We start from the raw sequence: 22,839 nt of genomic DNA on the forward strand, positions 1-22,839 counted from the left end.
TGACTTTTTTTTTGGGGGGGGGGGATTTAAGTGGTTTCTTATACAAATGGTAGGTGGAAAAAGTCAAAGCATGAATCATGAAATATTCATATAAATTCAAGTCAGCTTATCCTAATATACAATGCAAGCTAAGTTTTTTAGGGTGAAGGTAGAGAATGGGCAGCATTTTACAGGGTGCTAAATGTGTGTCTGACTGCTTCATGTATATTAAAACTTCAACGTGATGAGACTTTAGGCAGTTGTATTTAAAGGGGAAAATTATTGCTGATTCCTAGTGCTGGGAGAGGCAAGGTCCTATATAATTTTTATTTTTATTTTTTGAAACCGAGGGTGGCATTTAAAATAGCCCTATAGTAAGTGCATTTACATTTGTTACTATGGATGTTACTCTCTCCCAGGAGACATCAAACAGAAAGCTTAAACTCTGAGTGAGCAGAATTATTGACCTGCAAAATCTCTACTTCCCCTGTTTGTTGCTGTTTGCTCACTTAAACATAGAGAAAGAATAACAAATGAGTCAAGGAAGAGTTCCAGAAAAAAAAGCAACAAAGAAGGAAAAATAAAGCCCCAAAACAAAAACAAGAAGAAACAAGATCTAATGCTTTATTTCTATAAGAGAATTTAAGTGGTGCTTGAATTGAATGTAATGAATATTTAATGTGAAGGGAAAATAGGATTTTCTTTCCAGTTATCACTCCATTGAAAATAGGTAAAACAAAATGTGATATTGAAGTTAGGAGAGCTGTTACTTTAGAATTAGAAAATAGTTACAGAATATATTCTTAAAGAACTAGTTGGAAGTTCATAAACACAAATGTCTGTTTACTTGACTCTGTATTTAGTTGACTGTCAAAAAGATAATAAGGCCATTGATTTTTTTGGCAACCACTTCAATTTTCAGAACTAACTAATTAGGGTGTTTTCTAAATTGATCTCACGAGATTTCCTTATCTGCCCATTTCTAAGCAGGACCTTCTCTTCCACAAGTTCAATATAAAGTCCAGTTTTCTTTTAAATAAAATAGAGCTTACTTCAACATATATAAAACAGGGGGGTGGGGGGGAGGGTGAGGGGATTGGAGGGCAGTCGGTGACCACAGGATGGCCACGGGGTTTGAAAATTAATCTGGGGAACGTAATTTGGTGGTTACCAGAGCGTAAGGGGGTTGGGGGGTGGGGGATGAGGGTGAGGGGGATCAAATGTATGGTGATGGAAGGGGAGCTGACTCTGGGTGGTGAACACACAGTGTGATTTATGGATGATGTGATACAGAATTGCACAACTGAAATCTATGTAATTCTACTAACAATTGTCACCCCAATAAATTAAAAATAAATTAAAAAAAAAAATGTAAAGATCTTTATCTTCAATTGTTTTTCTTGCTCTTTCAGAGCTGAAATAAAATTTAGTTGAATGGTGACAGTTTTCTATGTTTATTAACTTCATATTAGTAAATTTTAGGGAAATTCAATGGATATTTAGAGCTATATACAAGATATTTTGATAGGGATATACTCATGAACTGCTAGTAGATTCTCATTGCTTTCTTAAAACTTGCCAAAAGAAGTGATTTTTTTGTTCATATTTACTTGTTTAATATAAGTTTCATGAGAGATTAATCTATCTTGATCATTACAATGTTATACATAGTATATGCTTAATAAATATTTGTTCAATGAATTAATGAAAGGTTTCTTGAAACTAGTGAGAGTTACGATTTTAATGGATGTCATATCTATGCATAATATATAATAGTTAATGTACATTTACTGTTGGACCTTTCGTCCATTTCATTTAAACCACAGAAATCATATCGTTATATTTATTTTTAGATTAAAAAAATTATATCTTTATACACACATCCACATAAAACATGTATGGTGAGATTTATAGTGTTTTGATAATTCGGTATATAGATATTTGATAATTTGATATATAGATATTTAATAATTTCTGGGAATAACCTGATACATCTCCTAATAGAGTAAATATAGTTTATATTGGGCCTGAAAGGACAGAAATAATTTAGAGATGAGATGAATAATGGCATAGGATGGTTCAATAAAGATGGCAAAGCCATTTATGATAGTTTTTATACATGGTTAGGGTTAGTTTTTTGGTAGAGGCTATGTAGGTCAAAAATAAGTTCCAGAAGATCTTGAATGACAGGTATAGGGTTTTCTTACTTTATCAGAAAATCGGACACCATGTAAATTTTTGAATTAGGCATCATTATATTGAAACCATTTTCACCAATACCAATTTTAGCCAGATTCATCTATGAGTGGCTTGGAAATGTTTTTGAAGGAGATTACTTTTATTTTTAGGATGGGTATTATAAAGAAAGAAAAATTGATATTGTGCTTTATATATTTGATTTTTATAAAATGTGTAAGCTACTTACAAACAGAATCTGTAGTTTGACTTGTGAGTGACCTCCCTTCCATCCTTGCCTGTTTGAAATCTTAGTAACATGTTTTATATTTCATAATATATGTAAACGTTAAAAGTATTAAATTTACTAAGGTATGTGCCGTGTTTTGGATGTCAGAATATATCTGATCATGTACCTTCTTGCTTTCCTCTCTCCCCCTCGCCACCCCCACCCCCGTCCTGGACAGCACTTAGTTATGATTTTATTTGCTTAATTATGTGTTTAATATCTCACTCTTTGCACCAATTGCAACCTCACTGAGGATGGGAATTGTGTCTATTATGTTGCACGGCTGTACTTCCAATCCCTGCAGAGGACTGGGCATGTAGTTGGTGTTCAGTAAATACTTGTTAAATGAGGCGAATGAATGTCTTCAGACTGATGAAGTTGTGCTTCAGTGTTTTTTAAACACGCAGGGTTGTTATTTGCCACAAGGAAACCTGTGTATATCTTCATTAGAAAGCTTCTGCAATTTTCCGTTTTTTTTTCTTTTATTCCATGCATTGATTTATATCGGAATTAAAGGGCATTTGTGTTATTTTAAACATTAAGTCTCTTATCTGTTCATAAGCTTAAAATTAGGATTAATGTTTGAAACCCCGAGGAAAACCAGGGCCTGGGTTTATCAGTGAGAATCTTTCCAATGAGAAACAGTTGCATGCATTTTTCATGAACATTAGAACTAGCAGTGCAGAAAATATGTAGAAATTCCCAGTACAACAGTTATCATTGCCTGAAGGCTGTTGGCTAACAGTTTCCCCTGAACTGTTGAGGAATGTGCTCTTATTTGTTGGGTACATAGAACATATGTGATGACTTTATTTTTGCAGACTGTCATCTCTTCATACTTCATCAACACATTCTTTAATTTTAATATTTTCATATTAAGGGGTATATGAATTTTGGAGTTTAATTTAATAAATGATTACTGAACAGTTCGGTGCAAGGCTCTGTTTAAACAGCATACCAATAATGTATTGTCTCTGGCTTGCAAGAGATTATTTGTAAACTGCATAGTGAGGAAATAGGAAAAGGGCTATCACAAACTACAAAGTGCCATGGGGACATTGAGGAGAAACAATTGCAACAAGGGAATTAGTTAAATGTTCATTGAAATAGGTGATGTTAGACATAACCACTTAAAGACGAGCAGAATTTTGGGAGTGAATTGATAAGACCACATTGACCGCATTGTGCACTTGTTGTAGGGAGTTGAATTTCAAACCAAATGGGAATTAAATACAAGTCTCAGGTGGAGATCAAACCGTCTCCTTTATTACTGGTACCTCTTAATTAGAAACCACAGTCTGGACCTGCAGCCAAATGGTTTTCCAAATGTCTCTCCCCTAGAGTTAAACTTATCCAGACCAAGAGAGAGGAGATCCAGGTCACAGGCAAACTGTGACTTTTTACACCTTTTTCTTGCTAAATTGAAGAATGTAGATGTCAATATCAGACCCTCAAGGTTCTACCCACCATTTGATCTCTGGTTCTCTCATGGGCAGCAGTGACGAAAGAATGAAGAGATGTTCAAATATGTGTTTCTCTTGGGAATAGGAGTTTCTGCAATAGAGAGGCTTCCCACTGACAGTATATATCTTAATAGAAACTGGCATACGTTTTAAATGTTACACACTCGTAATATTTAAATAAGGTTTTTTTTTGTTTGAATATGGGCATTTCTTTAAAGCTATTATTTTGTTTTGAAGGAGAACGATTCATTCTGGATCCTCTTTCTTTAGAGACCTTTAAAGGGAAGTCACGTTTGAATTAGTGGACATTTTTGGCAAGTAATGTTAATAGGCTATTATGCCTGATTTGTGAATGAAGCCCAAGGTTGATTTTAATATCGTCATCATAAAATAAGTTAAAGGACATTATTTCACTGTGCAATCTAATAAAGTTAACCACACTGTTATAATTGATTTCAATTCAGTTTTGCTTTAACTACTAAAATATTTTAATGAAATACTATCTTTGCACTTAGGATTCTTTTTTTCTTTTTTTGTCTATAGTGGAAGTAAATTTGTATTGGGAATTTGAAATACATTTCACTGACAGAATGCTTAGATTAGGATCATTTGCTGCTACCCAGATGTACCTAAACTTCCCACCCTGTCATATTTTATGGAGCAAATATTTGTGGGTTCTGGACTTTAGTGTGAGACCTTTGGCTATGAAATTTTATTAGTTGACTACGTTTGATTTATGCAGTAGTAAATGTGATGAAAAGGGAAGGATTATGTTTTATTTATCAGAAAACAGATTGGGAATTAAACTTGTATTTCAGGTCATCGACTCTCGGGGGAATTTTTTCCTTATAAAAATGTTTTAATGATGTGAATGCCCAATTGATAGAACAGAAATAAAAGTCACATGAATAGTATTATAGAAGAGTTGCTGAACTTGTGTTTTTTCCCTCCGTGAGGCCTAGAAACTGTACAAGTAATAAACATAAAACTAATGTTTCTCTTTCTCAGATGTATGCATGTGTAAATATATGTACGGTGTATAGTATAATGTGAGTTTAGATCTGAAATACTGAGAAAGTAAAGCTAGCATTTAATCTTTTAGAGTTATTGTGAAATAACAAAATAAACTCAGAATATAGCCAAATAAAACCCATTCTTGGATTTCTTGCTGTGGAGCAGATATACCCTGAGTCAGTAATTTTGAACACACAGATGGAATCAGCCCCATAAAAAACAGTCTCAAACTTGGTAGAACTTATGGACTCTGGAAGAGAGAGAATGTTAAGAATATTGAACAGTGGCTGGAGAAGTAAGCAGCCCGATAATCTTCACCTAAATATTTACCCTTAACCTTGTGGTATGGCTTCACTTCTGTTCGTCTGTCTGCATTTCTACTCTTTTATCTCTACCACTCATCTTTGCTTATTATGCCAGATACTGGCTTTATTTTTTATTTTTAATCAAATAATATTTGTGTAGAGAAGTGAGGGATATACTAAAAGGGGCTCTTTCCACTGAGTCCTCTCCTTGCTCCTACTTTTCTGCAGAGAGTAATGTAAAGAACGGGGCTGCAAACGGGTGAGTGGGTTAGACAGTGGTAAATGGAAAGACAGCATCCTGGGCTCCCTCTCTCTCTTTCCTTCTTGTCCCCTTTTCTCTGAAGCACATTCAATTTTGCTGGTCTTACTTCTGCTTTCTTTGCCAAACTGTCAAGGACATCTGAAGAAAAATCAAATAGACTAGTGGATCAGTGCTATTACACATGTAAGGCTTTTAGCCTCAGCCGAACCTTGAGTACTGCTCAGCAAAACTTAATCTTTTCACTTGTCTCCCAGTCAGCTCCCATTCCCATCTATCATAGTCTTTATATTTGCATGTACTATTCTCTTCTTGAAATAACCTTTTTACGAAGTTCCTTTTCATATACGCCCTAGTCATCCTTCAAGACGAGCTGGAATAGTACATCAATTTATGAAGCGCTGTGGCCCTTCCTCCTGCCCACCTTCCCCATGTCTTCTTCCCCAGCAGAAGCACTGCCATTCTTTTGAGTGCTTTTAGCAGATCGCAAGTAGCACAGTGGTAAGTGTTGATGCCTTTGTCTCCCACATGCGATCCCCGAAAGCCACGTCCATGCCCCATTAATTATTGTCCAGCCTGGAGCATGGCTCATGATTGACATCGCTGTAGGTCTGCTGCTAAGTAAATCAATGCCTGCGATAGGTGGTCAGTCTTAAAATGCAGTCTGCTGGAGAAGGCAGTGTCATCATCATCTTGTTAACGTTGGTCACAAATATCTTCCCATTTATAATTAGTTTGCTTAATTTTAAACACATCACTACATAGTAATACCATTGAGGGATAAACAGAGGGAAGGGTGCAGAAATTGTTCAAAAGGTAATCTAGTTCTCCTAATTTATGATAGGGCAATAAAATACCTTCAGGTAGACACCTATCTGTGCTCTCTTTTTCTTTCTTTTTGTTTTCCAACAAGGTTTCCCAGGTTTCTAGGTTCCCATAATTTCTGTAAGTGGGTCCTGCCGCACTTTGTTGGCATCAGTGTGCTACCATGTACACGAGCTTTCTTTTTTACCCTCATCACCTCTTCTCTTTGCTACTCTCTGTTGCCTCCTAACTATAACTCTCTTCTACATACAATCTACCACTATTTTCAGATCTCATTTTCTTCAGCCACCAGCCAGCGGTTGAGGGAACAGCTGATTTTCGTTATATGGTGAAAGGGTGGGGCCATTCGTTCGCAGCTGTTCCGCTTCTGGTTCTTTTCCCTCACCACCTAGAAAACCCAACTGCCCTATTACATACGAGGAAAATCACCCAGCTGTTATCTGTCCTGTAACAGGTGACCAGGGAAGAGTTTTCGTAGAATGATTAATAGTGGGTCTAGGTCTGGGGGAAGAAGGTGGTGCCTGGCAGAACTTATCTCAAGCGTCAGCGTCAGGAGGAAGTTTGGTCATTGCTATACTGCTGCAGTTTGGGATTCTTAAAGGGATGATTTCATGGAAATGTTCATAAACCTTTAGGACCTGATTCTTTGCATGTGTCCAAAGTTATTTATAGATTTGCCATACATTTAAACTGAAATATGTATTTAGGTTGCAATTTAGCAACACTGGCTTTGAAGATGTCTCAGTCTGATGCAAATTTCACTTATTTTTATTTGCGTTATTTTTGTCACGTTATTTATTTTAATTTTGTTTTGTCCAGTACAAATGAGGATTCACTATGCCCTAAATAGTAGATTTCTGAAACCAAAATGAAATTTCATTTTTTTTTTTTTTGGTGATGGATCAGAATTGGGATGAGTGTTTTTTACTGGGATTACTCATTTTGTGGCATCAAAGTTTTGATTCCATGTGTTTACAGGAGTGATCCTCAATTTCCAATATTAAGACAACACAAATTGAATGTTACTCCTAATAGATTATCTTTTAAACAAACACTATATGTAATAATAAAACAATGTGAGATTGCAATTTTTTTAAAGAAACATATATAAATGCTTATTGTTATGACCGTATTAAGTTTCCAAACATGATGAAAAGCAATCACTTTTAGTTTTAGCTCAATTATCTAACCATTAATTTCACATATATTTATTGAATTCTTCAATATTCCAGATTCTAAGCTATACTCTAGGGATAGGGTTTGAGGAGAACACACAGAGCCATCAGTGTATTCTATTGCAATTCAGGGGTGCTTTTATCAATAGAAACCTTGCCTGTGAACTTTCTTCTACAGGCAGACCAATCTGCATATGGAGATTTGTGTGTTGTAAACCCTGTTAAATGTTTAACTCTTTTTTTAGACGTTCACAGGGCATTCACTTTTTGACAGCACAAACTGTAAACCTTGGTAGGTTTTTAAATACCTTATAAATTGTGATGGGAGTTAAAAAGATTTCAAAGGGCTTGTTTTCTACCTATACTTCCACATATGGCCGTGATTCACAGTTGTCCATTTCCCAGTTCCAGAATGATGTTTTAAGTAGTGACAAATACTTCTCTGGCAAATTTCAGTCAGTTGCAGGGGTTTCTATTGAATGACAAGACTAATTCTATATTGCATGCTGACTCTGTTCCTGTGATTGTTTCCTTGCTAGGAGAGTTAATAGTGAAGAAACAGATTTTAATTCTCAGTTTAATAGTAATGCTTTAAAAACATGAAAGCATTCCAAAATTAGTTTGCTTTATATTTTAGAGTTATTCTGTTTCCTTCAGACATCCCCCACCAGGAGAGTGGAGTAACTTGGTTTCAACACTGTTTAAAAGTTTAAGGGGCAGACTGCTTTTTGTGTGAAATGCAGTTTTGACTCACTGAATTGAAACATTCTCATTTACTTGACTGCTTCTTTAGCAGTTAGATCAAGTGCTGCTGTAAATTTTTTTTGTCATTTTTATAGATTTTCAGATTATCTTCTAAAGCAGAGCCATGGTGAGCTGTTGAAATGCTTCATTTCAGAAAGTTACATACGACTAGGCATGCTCTAAATTGAAAAGTTAAATTAAATTACGACTTATGTAATATTTCTTTCCAAGTATTGAGTTTGATTTCCATTACTTACTAAACAACTCATCAGTGATTTCATTTCCACTGCCTTCGTCTAGTTATTGTTTGTTTAAAGTAGCGAAAAAACAAAACAAAACAAATTTCACTGCTATTTTCTAATCAGTTGACTAAACAGCAAACACTGGGTTAATATTAAAATATTGATTGTTTTACCTTTTGGTAAAATTTGATCTGCAATAAAACCTAATCTGACATGATTTGTTTGTGGATTGGTGACACATGGATTGAAATGATTACTAGCTAAAGCACCTAAAATAAGCTATCTTCTATTTGTCTAAAATACCCTCTCTTCTTTTAGACACCAACCAAATTTTCTTTTAACAGCACATCTAATCAATTTCAAAGTGAAGAAAAATAAAGCCTGAGCCAGTTTTGAAAATTATTCCTCCTTGAAATGTTCTGAGTGCTGGAATTTATTTTATAGTTCCAGCTACGCAGGCTTCTAGACTGAAAAGAAGGGATGAATAGTGTCTAAATCTGCTTTAGGAGAGAGTTTGTTTATCGAGCTACACCTCATTTTCCCTTATCTGTCACTGCGTAAATAATAGGTAGAATTTCTTGGTTGGTTGTATTCTACGTGCACAGCATAAAGCTTAGATTCAACTAACTGCAGCATTTCTGATTCTTTCTTAAGCTATCTTTTTCTTGCTAAGCTCCCTTCCCCATCACCTTCTTGCCTGCAATATAATCCAAACAGAATTACGCAGTTTAGACAATTATAGCCTTCAATGTCTATTTTTAAATGTGTACATTCAGTCTTGAAATGAAGTATAGGTCCTTTGCAGGATGAAATAGAAATTATAGCGAAGTAGACTATTAGGTATGAATTGATTTTTTTTTTTTTTAAGAAGCTTTCAACATCTTGTTTGGCAATATTTCCCCTACATTAGGTAGGGTTAGCTGTGTCTAACAGCATTTATCAGAAAACCCAACATATTAGGGGCTTAAACAGTATAGAAAATTTTCTCTCTTGGAAAAGAAGCTTATCAGTAGGCAGTGTATGCCTCTATGTTGTCTCCATGATTTTCAGAGGCCAAGGCTCCTTCCTCCTTCAACATTTTAACTCTTGCTTTCATTCTCAAAATCACCTCATGTTACAAGATGGCTTCTGGAGCTGTAGCTATCTCATGTACATTCCATATTGCAGAAAGGAAGGAAGCAAACAAGGAGGACAAAAGGAATGCATTTTCAGCTGACTCAACAGCCTTCCAGGAAATTCTACACAACACTAATATATCATTAGACTAAATGTAATAACATAGCCATACCTAGCTGAAAGGATAGTTGGGAAAACTAGTCTTTAACTGGGTTCATTGTCCCCTTAAAATAAAGAAAGAAAAAAGGGGGGGATGGATTTTATGTGCAAGTAGTAGTTACTGTCATTGTTTATATATGTGGTTGGTTACTTTTCCAATTTTCAGTTTCTTTATCTGTAAAATGAGCAAAAGAGTATCTTACCTATGGTGCTTGTATGAGGATTAAGGGGGATGCTGCATGACTGATACTTAGTCCTGGAACTCAGTAAACATCACTGTGGTTGCATTTCTAATTCTTATTTCCCTTATAATTATTGTAACAGTAGAGCAGCGGGAAGTCTCAAGGCTTTATGGAGTCTTATGATGTGATGATCCACATTAACTTGTAAATTATTTCACTTTTGGGACTAATATGTGCTTTGTTTGCAATTGGTGTCTTCTTCTATTGTATCTCTTTTATAATACCTTATCTGGTGTGGGTACTTTCCATCTTCATGCTCTCTATATAACTGAGAACTGGGGATTAGTCACTCTTTGAAGTGAAAAAGGATTAGCCACAGCAGCGATTAATCTATTCTGAAATTTTGGGGAATACAGAGTCCACTGAAACAGTCTACCTAAAGAAGCAGCCTGCTCCTTACTTAGTAAAGGGCACAAAGTGGGAGACAGAAAAGGGCAGCCTTGGGCAAGTCACATGGCTGTTCTCTTTGTCAGAGGAGGGATTGGATTGGCTGATCTCTGAGGTCCTTCTTAGCGGAGTTGTAGTGTTCCCATTCTCTTCAGATATTTTAAGACCATGTCCTTTCTTGTAGTGTTTGGTGCTGCTTATATGAAGATGGACAATGAGGGGCTGATCTGGTGGGTTCTAAGGAGTCTTTACAGTTTTACACCATTGAGTTTTACTGCCTGAGATACTGACTTGTTTTCCTCTCTTGAATTCTAAGAATTGTAGATTATTCAGATTTGAACTACTCTAAGTAAATATTCCTGAGAATGAACTTTTTTAGTGACATTTTGTTGTTACAAAATGGCTATAGGATTTTGCATTATTTTTCTTTGCATTAATACATTTTCAACATGCATTTCTATGAAAGGAACTGTACTACTTTTCCTCCTAAATGATCAATGAATTACTAATAACTTGAGTTTTCCCAAATAACTCCAGTTAAATACTGGTTCTGGAATTTATTAGTTTTTGTGTCTTTGAGAGAGTACTTATATATACTCAAAGATTAGTTTCCTCATCTGTAAAAATGGGAATACTTATTATTCTTATTTTATAGATTTATGAGGCAGAGTTAAAGTTATGAAGTGAAGTGTTAACAGTATAGCTGGCACAAGAGATTATTATGATTACTGTTTTATTATATGTACTACTACTGTTACTGTTATGGACTTAGATATTGTCATAGGACTTAGATAGATAGCTAATTTAGCTAGGGTGATGGTCTTTTATCTACCGCTACATAACAAACGTAACCCAAATCTAATGGTATAAAACAACAAATGTTTTATTATGCTCGCAAATTATGTGGGCAGAATTCTGACAGAGTACAGAGGTGACGGCTTGACTGTGCTCCACAGTTGTCTAGGGCCACAGTGGGGGATGCTTCCAAAGATTGAGGTGCCTCAGATCGGAGGCCTGGGTCATCTGGAGGCTCCGTCAGTCCCGTGTCTGGTTTCTGGGCTGTGGTGACTTGAAGGCTGTGTCCCGCTGGACTATTGAGTAGAGAACCTACATGTGGCCTCTCCATGTGGCTTGGACGTCTCCCAGCAGGACAGCTGTGTTTGAAGGGGGAACATTCAGAGCCTGAGCATTCCAAGTGACCAAGGGGAAGCTCTATAGCATTTTTATGACCTCTCTGCAGAAGGCACATAACATCACTTCTGCCACATTTTATTAGTTGAAGTATTCAGAAGCCCTCCAGATTCAAGGGGAAGGGACTTAGACCTTAGCTGTCATTGGAAGGAGTATCAAAGAACCTGGGGACATCTCCAGTGCCCTGCTGCTCCTTATAGAAGGATGAAAGGTAGTAAGAAATAAGCATGATTTGGTTTGAAAAGTTTTTCTATAAACTATTCTCAAAAGTAATGTAACTCTAATCTTTCACCATCCAATATGGGCAAGGAGTTAAGGGTTTTCATGAAAGACATAAAATCACTGTAAATATAATCCTAGCTTTTAATTCTGCTAAACTTAGACATTTACATTCTTAACTCTAGGATAAATCTTTCTTTTAAAAAGTTTTAAAATTCAATGTGGTTCTCAGTATGCATACTTAATTTTTTTCATATATAAATTTTTTCTTCCTACGGTTTTCATGAAGATTAAATTGCCTATTTTTAAAATTCCTGGAGCAGTACTAGGTATGTCAAAATCCTATGTAACTGTTTATTACATGTAAAAAAAAACCCTTTTAAAATACCATACGGAATAATAGGAAGTACATTATTCTTAAGTCAATATAATATTTACTAATATTGTACCATTAAGGTTATCATGACAATATTTTGTCAAGATTTGAAAAACACACAAAAGTGACTGATAAATATTTTTAAAGGTCAAAAATGCTTGTCAAATTAGCGATTCATTTTTTTCTAATGACAGTGAATGAGTATTCTTTCTAAGGACCATAGTTACAATTATATTTCAGATATGCATGTCTCATTAATTTTCCAAATTAATCTGTTATTTATTTGGAAGCAACAGCATATCATCAAACACAGTTAATAACTCACTTGTTCAGATTGTTGTAATTTGGATCATTTCTTATTTGAATTTCACTTGACTCAAATTAAATGAACATTTTTTTTTTAAAGAGCCCTGATAGCTTGTTTCAAAACCTGAGATTATAGCACCAGTGGTTAATAATACTATCCTAACTTATTGAAAGCAAAAAAAGGAAATAATTACACAAATGACCATACTCTCGTCTGCTCACTAATAAGCCTGCTATTTCATTTTTATTTATAGTGACCTCATCCTAGGAGCACCTTGCATAAGTGGGAGTCTAAAAATTACTTGAATTGACAGGACAGACACACCCTTTCTTGAGGCTGCTGCCCTCTGAGTGAGGTGAGGACACTGAGGTTAAAGTGTGTCATGCATTTTTTTTTTTTTTTTTAAGTTACTCATTCTCAGTCTAATCCAGTTATATGAGCAGTTCTGACAGTTAACCTTGTAAATCATTCAGGAATCTGACTGCTTTCTCAAAACATACCTGGGCCTTTAGGCAGGACTCTACAGGTGATTGCCCCTGGATGTTTGCCTAAAGATGATTTAGAAAATTGGTTGGAAGCTTTGCTCTTCCCCACCTATCAAAAATTAACCTGCCAGAAATTTGCAGACACAGCAACATTATGTTAATGATTCTGACTCACACACAGACTTTTCATTTTTTTTAAAGCCAGCTATTCCAAATTCCAAAGATTCATCATTTATTATTTGGTAATTTACTTTTGTGTTTGCACTATGAATAAGACATTCATTATTAGCCTCCTTGACTGTCTCAAACCTCAAGGGTGTTGACTCAGTGTAGTGTTTATTGGAGGCAGGTAACCAGTATTCTCTTACTCTATTGGTGAACATCGTTCTCATTTGCTGGGAAAAAAGAGAGGAAAATCTTGGGGACAGAGACTTAATTCCAAGAAGAACTGTTAGCTGATTTCCAAACAGTCCAGGGAATACTTTGTGCTGCTGCAGAGTCCCCTTGGGTACTCATTAAAGTGTTCTGACTGGGTCACAGGGGTGAGTGCTGAGAGAGCTGAGAAGCCTAGTTTGTGACACGTACAACACTGTTTATATGTTCAGTTTGACTCACGTATGCATGGAGTTGTGATTTAGTATATAGTCAGCCTTTTTATAAATTTATAAATGTCTAAGTTTATTTCTAGAATGATTATGTACTTTATAATTAAAGCTTCAAATGCTTTGAAATTTTTCATATGATAGTTAATGGTAACACTGTCAGGGTTGAACCAGATGGTCTTTAAAGGCTTTTGCAGCTATGAGTGCCTGTGATTCTGGTTATTTTTCTAAAATTAAATCTCTAATTTATTTGCTACCTTGGCTTAATTCTGAGTGTAAACATTATCCTGATCAAAGTGTTACACGGAACAATCAAGTAGCATTATCAATATTAATGGTGGAGAAAAGGAAAGCTTTCCACCTTCAGCTTTTTCTGTTTTAACCGCTTCTCAACCTCATTGTGCATTTTTTCTTTCCAGTTGCAGGAGTTCATTTACATTTAGAATCTTTGCGTTTAGTCCAAGTGCGTAAATGTTCACCGTTCTTCCCCTTCCGCTCCCCCGCTCACTCCCATCATGTTGAAATGAGGTTCAGTCCTTGGGAAGTTTGAAAACTGGGATCTTAAACTCAGAAACTTCGAACGCCAAGCAGGTGTCCTTAATGAGTTAGGCCTATTGTGTAAGTGTTGCCAGTTCCTCAGATTGTTTTTCAAGAAGCCAGAAACCCAGCTTTTTATTGTTGAATGTTCTACCTCCTTAGCGCTTTTTGAAATTATTTCAAAACTCTGCAAAGGAATAAAAGTGATATGACTCCTCAAGCCCAGGTATCCTGGTTCTTCAAACGCTATTTTAAAACCACACTCTTTCACTTCCAGCTGATAAGTATTGTATAGACCCTCCCCTTGGGAATATCCACTCCTCACTGCTATGGTCTACAAGTGTGAACTTGTCTGGAAACTAGAATTATCCCTGGATTTTGACAGAAGTCCTTCAGCAGTAGTTACCATGCTCGTTGAGTTCCTTAACAAACGTCTATCTCCTTAACTAATGTCACGTTCACATCCAGGATTTATGCTAATCCTCTGGTTTTCCATATACTCAAAACTCTGCTTTTTGCCAGTCACTTTTCTTTCTTGAACTATGTACATGTTCATCTTTCAGAGTTATCTGTGTTCTTGACTCAGTGCATATTTCAGCCCCAGTGGTTTCCTTCTTTGCTGTTATCTTCTCATTCCTGTTATAATGTGCCCCTTCTTACCGCTTTCAACACTCTTGCTCTTTTCACATTAATGGAAAGAATAGGATGGATATTGTACCTAGAATAATTCGAATTGTAGTGTAGATATAGTGGCCACACATTAGATTAAAGAACAACACTGTGGGCTGGTATCAGAATGGCATTGCCTGACTGCTAAGTCCATTTGTTGTTGGTAGTCAGAGATATCCCATTGTTCATGAACACTGATTTGCTCATTTCTGTGAAATATTAAAGTGGAAAATTGTCTAGACTGGAGCTTCTGTTCTGAAGTAGCTCTTATGGTGTACACAGTGTACACAGACTGGTGCGCTCGAGTTCCTGAAGTGACTCAGCTGGTGCTCTTATAAAATGGTTTTGCTTACTAGACATCACTTTGATTTTATTTCTATATTTCCTCCTGTACGGACAAGACTGTCACAAGGGATCCTACCAACTGAAACCAGTTAAATCGTATCTTCTGCATTTCCCTGCCACACATGTCTGATATGTCCTGAAAGGATATTATAGTTGGAGTTGCCATTTTGGATTATTTCTTCTGAGGGAGACTTGCATTATTGTTTTATATTGTCTGAGGGTCTATTAAAATGCATATATTTTTCAAAGCCATGTTATGAAGAGGTGCTATGATTATTATTATTATTATTATTATTATTATTATTATTATATATTTTTTACAAGATCTAGGGAGTGGAAATTACTTGCCCAGATTACATAACAAGTACGTGGTAAACTAGTCCTGGGAGGTTGAACGCAAAGCTCTCACTGTTAAACATTGTGCGATACTGTGTGTCTCTCATTACTTCATTTCAGGTAACTCATAGTTAGTGAAGCCAGATAGCCCCTGGTAAATAATAATCCTTTTCTAGCACCATACAAATCAATTCCTAATAGTTGTATGGAAGCTTTTTAAAGAATAATGTAAAACTCTTCTGTCGATATTTTGAAGAATTTATTGTTCTCCTCTTTTGCAAACTGAAAATGCATTTGTCTGTCTGCCGGCAGTCTTCTGGACCCTCTCCAATCTTCTAAGTTACTGCAGTTTGTTGGATCTATTTTGCAAGTCCTCTCAAAAAAATCAAGTCCTTAGTCAAATGGTACAGATGATTGGAATACTTTTTCCAGCAATCTAGTGTTTCTCAAAAACACATTTTCTTATCTATAGTTCACTTTTTCCTTCTGACCAGTTTTTGCTTCTGCTTTTTTTCAGTTAGTGGTCAGCTCTTTGACAGAGAATTCTGAGACAAAATGAACATTAGTTGTTTGGCTATATTTTAGTCATCTTTTTAATTATCTTTAACCCTTATACCTTAATCTTAAAATATATGCCTTATTATTTTCTTGTTTGTCGGTATCATATAGTGTTTTAAATTATTATAGCTTTTTTGGGTATTAAGCTGGTAAAGAATTTAAAATTAAATCAGAATTGATCTTTACTGCAAATTTGAGTAGATTTTACAAAAACTTCAATAGCTGGTACCAGTAATTACCAACTTTTTTTTTTCCCCTCAGCATAAGCCAGTGAAGGACTTCACATTTTGACATTTTTCAGGAACATCATTTATATCTTTCAAGATAAATCTACAAAGGTTAGCTTCTTTTGTTTGTTTATTTATTGGTTTTGTGGGAAGAAGAATTGTGAATTAGTGAACATGAAATCAAACACAGGAAGCACAGTTTTGCTTTGCCAATGATTCACTCTTTGTTAAATTTTACCTTCTATCAAGTATGATTTCCAAACAAACTGAGTTTATAAACTCTAAGCATGATTGAGGACGTTCAAGATAGAACCACATTTTAAACATGCAAACCTAGTTAAATTTGTAGTGCATTTGACTCTCTGTAGTCTTATATCCGTTCCTGTCATTTTGTATTTATGGAAAAATAATCAGTGCTTTTCAAAACTGAATTTAATTTTTGTGCTACAGAAAATCGTAACATGTTTGTGATTCCATTTCTTGCTTCTTATGTTTGGAGTCTTTACACACACACACACACACACACACACCAATCAAATTCTAGCATGAATTGAAAACATGAAAATTATAACAGAATATTTTCCAGCTGAATACAGAAGCATACTGAAAAAGTCTTAAGGTACATTCCGCAAAGCCAATGACAAATCCTGCTCATTGTAGGTTTTATCATTGGCTTTGCGGCGTGTACCTTAAGAATAAATTTCGTTGTAAAATATATTCAGTACTTTTACTTCCCTTCTAGTATCTTGAATTCCTCAGGATTGAAATGAGATATTTCTATTAGATCCATATTCTCAAGTCTATCTCTGACACATTTGCCCTCCTAGGAATAATATTATAGTCTGTGATTGATCACAATGTCAAGAAACGGATCTTGGCCCAATTTTTTGCTCTGTTGGATGAAATAAAAATTTCATTTCCTTCCAAATTTTGGAGTGAAGACAAAAGACAGTTTATTTAAAAACAAACAGTTTTAATATTTTCATGCTTTCTAATTAGTGCTGTTTATTATTGTTATTTTAAAAAATCATTATAATCCTTTGTAGGCAAGTTTATATTGTGTGGGCCAGTTGAACCTTTTTGTTAAATTTATAAACCAGATGTGTATTACAAAAGATCGGGTTCTTTGAAATTGGTATTAGATTACACTAACAAGGATAGAAACACTTCAAATGTATATTGTAGTACCATTTTTAAAAAGATGGTTGTAAATATTATAATTCAACTAAAAATCCCTACTATTTCTCTTTTTGGTACATATACAGTTAACAGTCTAAAGTAAATATACTAAACATTTTAATGTTATTCTTTTTAACTGCTGTTTCTGTAGTCAATTTATACAAACTTGTTAAAGATTATTTCACTTCAACCATTTTAGGATCCATTTTGCGTTAACTGAGGTAGAAGGGGTACACATGCCATTGTACCGTATTTTGCTGTGTATATGTGTGCTTTTTGCCCAAATTTGTGAGGGTAAATTAGGATGTGCATTATACATGGGTAGTAGTAATTCTGTACCTATATAGATGTTTTTAATTCTTTTACTGTGCTTATGAGTTAAAAGGGTAACTCTAGAAGTCAATAACGTGACCCGTATGCACTACTATACCTTGGAAATCATCATCGGTTTTGTTGAACTTACGACAAATTTGCAAGGCTGAAGAGTTCTATGCGTAAATATCGTAAATTTGTTACTGGTACACAAAAATTTCTTGTGCTACCTTTTATTTGTTACTGTGTTTCGTAATTGTTTGTTACATAAAATTCTCTTGTACCATATTTGTTTAAAAAAATATATGCTAAAATTCCTTTAAAATACACAAAACAAATACTTAAATGTAAACAAATAAAATTTTGAATTAAAAATTTAAACAAAAAGATTTTTTCCCTGAAAATCTTTAAATTATTTTTAAATAATTTAAATAATGCAAACATAGTGTGCATTATACAAGTACACAGCAAAATACAATACTTTTGGGCAGTAGGCACAGCAGTTTGCCAGGAGAATGTGTATGTGATCTCAACTGCCTATTTTTGTTTGAGAGTCAGAAGAGGTGAGTAGGTACAGGTTAGGATCCCCCAAGGTCTTAATTTTAGCTACCACCTCTATATTTCCCCCAGAATTAAGATTTTTAATATAAATCTTAGCCTGGCTGTTAGCATTTCTACCCCACCAAGACTAAACACTGGTCATCCCAAGGGATCTTGCTTGTTAGCACTGAATGGACTCACAGACCTTTGGTAAACGGTATAGTCTGGTACGACATCCGGGATCCCTAAAGGAGGCGATATTGCTGTACAAGCCACCATGGTTTTGGTACTGATGGTTACTTTTTCATCTATGTTAGATTCCTCTCTGTATAGAACTCTTGAAATGTTTAGGACCCATCAGGATCCCCTGGGATGCGTAAGCATGTGGCTTATGTTATATCATCATAAGGTGGTTTGTGGGGTCTTGGGGTCAAGGTTTTGATCTACTCCTCTGGGATATGTGACCTTGGGGATGTTACTCTACTTCTCTGATCTCTTTCCTTCCTTGTTGAAAGGCGATAGGAATAGTACCTGACTACTGATTTGTTCTGTTAACTAACATGATGCATATAAGTGCTTAGTTTTGTATCAGGCACATACATAGTAAGTGCTCAATCAATGTTATTGAAATCAATTGATTGTCATTGACACTCCTGAGATGTTGTCTAACTGGTGAATGAGTAAATTTAGGATACTAGTCCTACTCATCCTTTATGGCGTCTAAAACTATAACATCAATATGTCTATAACTACCTCAGCTGTAATCATATTATTTGTACATATTATAAAAATAAAGTAATTCAGTTTTAGGAAGTATAATTTAATAATGTTGAATATTGCAAATGCAATAAAAAAATAGTCCTCATATATTTTGTTTCCTTAAATCCCATATGTAAGATAAGATCAAATTAAGTTAGCCTTTCTCTCCGAGATTTTAAAGCATTCCAGTATTTGCCTCATTAGCTCTTAAAAGCACTTCAGGCACACTTCTCCATCAATTGAGCTTTTTTAAAACTAATTTATGATATATTCCAATAAAATATTTCACCAGCATCTTCTTATTCCACTATATTTAATTCTCTTTTTTAATTAAGACAAATGGCATGACGGTTTAATAGAAGTCACACAGACAGATCACCGTCAGAATTGGTCCAGCTTCTTCCTCAATCTAAGGAACTAAGCAAAGCAATTTTTCTCATTGCCTAGAGTCTGCAGTTTTACCCTCACGGTGTTTGTACTGCGTGAATTCTCACTGAGCGGCAAGTTAGCCCTTGTCGCTCACTGACATGGTGAGAGAAAGGACAATAGCAGTGTTGGGCTTTTGCATCTTTCTCTTGCATTTTGTCTTCTTTTTCTTTGAACATGTTTATATTTTGAAATACTCACTTTCATTGGAAATCTATGAGATTCTATTACAAAGTGATGTAAATCAATGCAGACTCAAATAGGTTACCAAGATATATGCCAGTGACATATTAGATTTCCTTTTTTCTACAATTTCAAAAATCATTATTTTATGATTCAATTTAGGAAACATTTGAGTAAGTATTTGGTATCTAACACTATGCCAGAGGCTTTAGGGATTCCTAAAGAACTATAAACATGTTTCTTACAATCAAGGGAATTCAAATTTTATTGGTGTTTATGAGACGTGTATGATTAAATGTCAAAATATACGATGAACATACTCGATATTCATATCATATGAGGTCAGAATCAGACGGTGTGAGAATGATTCAGATATTTGAAGATGGTTTTATCAAATATTAACCTATAAAGATAAGAAACATTTGAAGAGTTCTTGGAACCTAATAATGGTTTGCTTGTTTTATACTATATGGATGAGAAATATAATGGATAAAGACTCAAATGAACTGTATCAATTTCAATATCTCCGAACAAAGAATCTAGCCACTATAGGAAGAGCCAGAAGTGTACATTTCTGTCTATTCTTTTCCCTGGGCATTGCTTGATTTACTTGTTAATAAATAATGAAATGAATAGAGACAGTGTGGTATAGTACAGTTTATGTCAGAAGTAGACTGCAAGAGTCAGAACAAAGGCTTTGGTGTAGACGATGTAGTTTTGATGTTTGCTTTCAATATATGCTGCCATTCTGATTTTGGAAAAGTTATATAATATCTCCGAGTCTCCATTTTTTTTTTAATCCGTAAGTATATAATTCAGGGTGTTTGTGAATGTTAAATAAGGTTAAATGAACAGTGCTGAGCAGAGTGTCTGGCATAGAATATACCTCAGCACATATAAATTTAACTATGACTTGAATTAAGAGACTTGTTTAAGGCCTTTGTAATTTTATGCAACTGAATCTAGTTTCTTCATCTGTATTAAGAGAAAATATATCAATTTACCATAATGTTTTTAAGGATTTAAATGATTGTAATTTGAAATTGGCCATGGTGTGTGTGTGGCAATGCTGGGGAGTGTGCCATAAAATTGACAAACGTTACAAATCAGGGATCTTATTTTTTCAAGAGCTGGTTTACAATCATAGTACAGAATAAAAAAGACAAATGATTAAACAATCACAGTAAAGTGTGATATAAAGCATAATGTAGTGTTCCCATGTAGTATTACAGGGACATTGGAACCAGTCAAGGAGGTCAAGGAGAGCATCTCCTTTGAAAAGAAGTAACATCTAAATTGAGTTCTGAAATGTGGATGCCGCAGAGAAAAGGGTTTGTTCAATAGGAAAGAAGGAAGACCAAATTCGCAGACTGGACTTTATCCAGAACCAGATGAAACGTTTAACACTGAATGTTGAGAAAAAAATCAGAGGTGTTACGGAGGAGGTGGCAAACAAGGTTTCATGTGCAGTGACAGGTGAGATTTGTCGACGCTCTGTTTAGATTGATGAATTTCGTCCTGAGTTTCGTCCTATTTCAAGTGGACGAAAGGTGTATAAAAATGAGTTAAATAAGCACATAGAAGATGATATAGGAGGATATTTGTCTCATCGGTGCACCAATGAAGTAAACACTTTAATTATTCAATACCAGTAAGAAATTATTGAAATTTCCAAGCCATTATTTATGTCTGGTGTACAGAATAAATTACATACACTGATTCCTGGCAAGAAATTTGATCTCAGCGTTGATCAAAATTGCCAGTTATATTCAGATTTTCAAGAGGATGTCTTGTATTTCATTTTCTCCAGGGCTGGTCTTCCCCTTGTCCATTGTTTTTTGGGCCTTACGAATGCACAGAGGTTGCTTCTAGGATTCTCGAGCCCATATGTCAGCTCCGCAGACCTTTAGCTTCTACCCCGATTGCTCCTACCCATCCTGCAATGCCAGATAATGCATCACAGGAAGAACACATGGTTACCTCAGTAACAGGATTAGCTTCCCTTACATCTAGAACGTCTGTGGGCATCATCGTTGTTGGAGGAGCAATTTGGAAAACTGTAGGCTGGAAACTCATATTTGTTGCATTATGTATGCATGGAGCTTTGTATCTTTATGAAAGACTGACCTGGGCCACTCCTGCCAAGAAGAGAGCCTTTAAACAGCAGTTTGTGAACTATGCAACTGAAAAACTGCAGATGATTGTTAGCTCCATGAGTGCAAACTGCAGCCATCAAGTACTACAGGAAATGACAATCACTTTTGCTTGCCTGTGCCAACAAATTGAGAATACACAAAGACATCTGGAAGAAGTATTTTCTAGATTGTCCAATGAAATAGATTGATTGGAGGAAATACAAAACAATTCAAAGCTTTTCAGAAGTAAAGCTGTTGAACTTGAAAGCGAGTGGGAAAATTTTACTAAGCCGTTTCTACGTTCAAGCAATGAAGAAGAATCTTTACAATAGAAATCGCTTCATGATGATCATAGGAGCATATGGAACTTGGATGATTTGGGGCAGTTCTTACTGTTGTGGAATGACTTTAAATATGAATTCTATTCATTGTACCTAAATAGCAAATTCTTGTGTTGATTCTGGTATGATCTACCTCAAGGTGTTTGGATTACTGAAAAGTGTTATGATGTCTCTTTAGTTTTAATTTTCAGTTAAGAAAAGCCTATATCATTGTGTTAAAATGATGAATTAGTTAAAAGCAACAGAAAACAACGATGTGACTCATGAGGAGTGGGGCCTGGCTCTTAATTAGGGCTCTCTTTGTGTTTTGATTCTGAGAAACCTGGCTTCAGGAGTTAGAGAATGGGCCTTTCATTTTGTTCTCAAAACTAAGTTTTGATGTCATTTTAATGGGAATAGTCACTTTTGTGTTTAATAAACTGCATTGCTGTAACCATCACAATATAAAAATAAATTGAGTTCTGAAAGATGCTAGGATTTGCCATGCAAAGTGAGAGGACAAAAATATTTGTGGCAGGGGCCGGCCCGGTGGTTCAGGCGGTTAGAGCTCCATGCTCCTAACTCCAAGGCCGCTGGTTTCGATTCCCACATGGGCCAGTGGGCTCTCAACCACAAGGTTGCCAGTTCAGTTTTCCTCTAGTTCTGCAAGGGATGGTGGGCTGCGCCCCCTACAACTAGCAACGGCAACTGGACCTGGGGCTGAGCTGCGCCCCTCCACAACTAAAACTGACAGGACAA

General features: G+C 35.5%; 1 protein-coding gene and 1 pseudogene across 14 annotated transcripts in view; both read left to right on the forward strand.

Moving 5' to 3' along the window:
* ADGRL3 (adhesion G protein-coupled receptor L3) overlaps positions 1-22,839 on the forward strand; it is a 747,432-nt gene that overhangs the window by 36,963 nt on the left and 687,630 nt on the right. The gene's annotated exons all lie outside the window — the stretch shown is intronic.
* LOC117022621 (mitofusin-1-like) lies at positions 18,535-22,092 on the forward strand (annotated as a pseudogene).

The sequence above is a fragment of the Rhinolophus ferrumequinum genome, chromosome 5, assembly GCF_004115265.2.
Source record: "Rhinolophus ferrumequinum isolate MPI-CBG mRhiFer1 chromosome 5, mRhiFer1_v1.p, whole genome shotgun sequence".
NCBI classification, from domain to species: Eukaryota; Metazoa; Chordata; class Mammalia; order Chiroptera; family Rhinolophidae; genus Rhinolophus; species Rhinolophus ferrumequinum.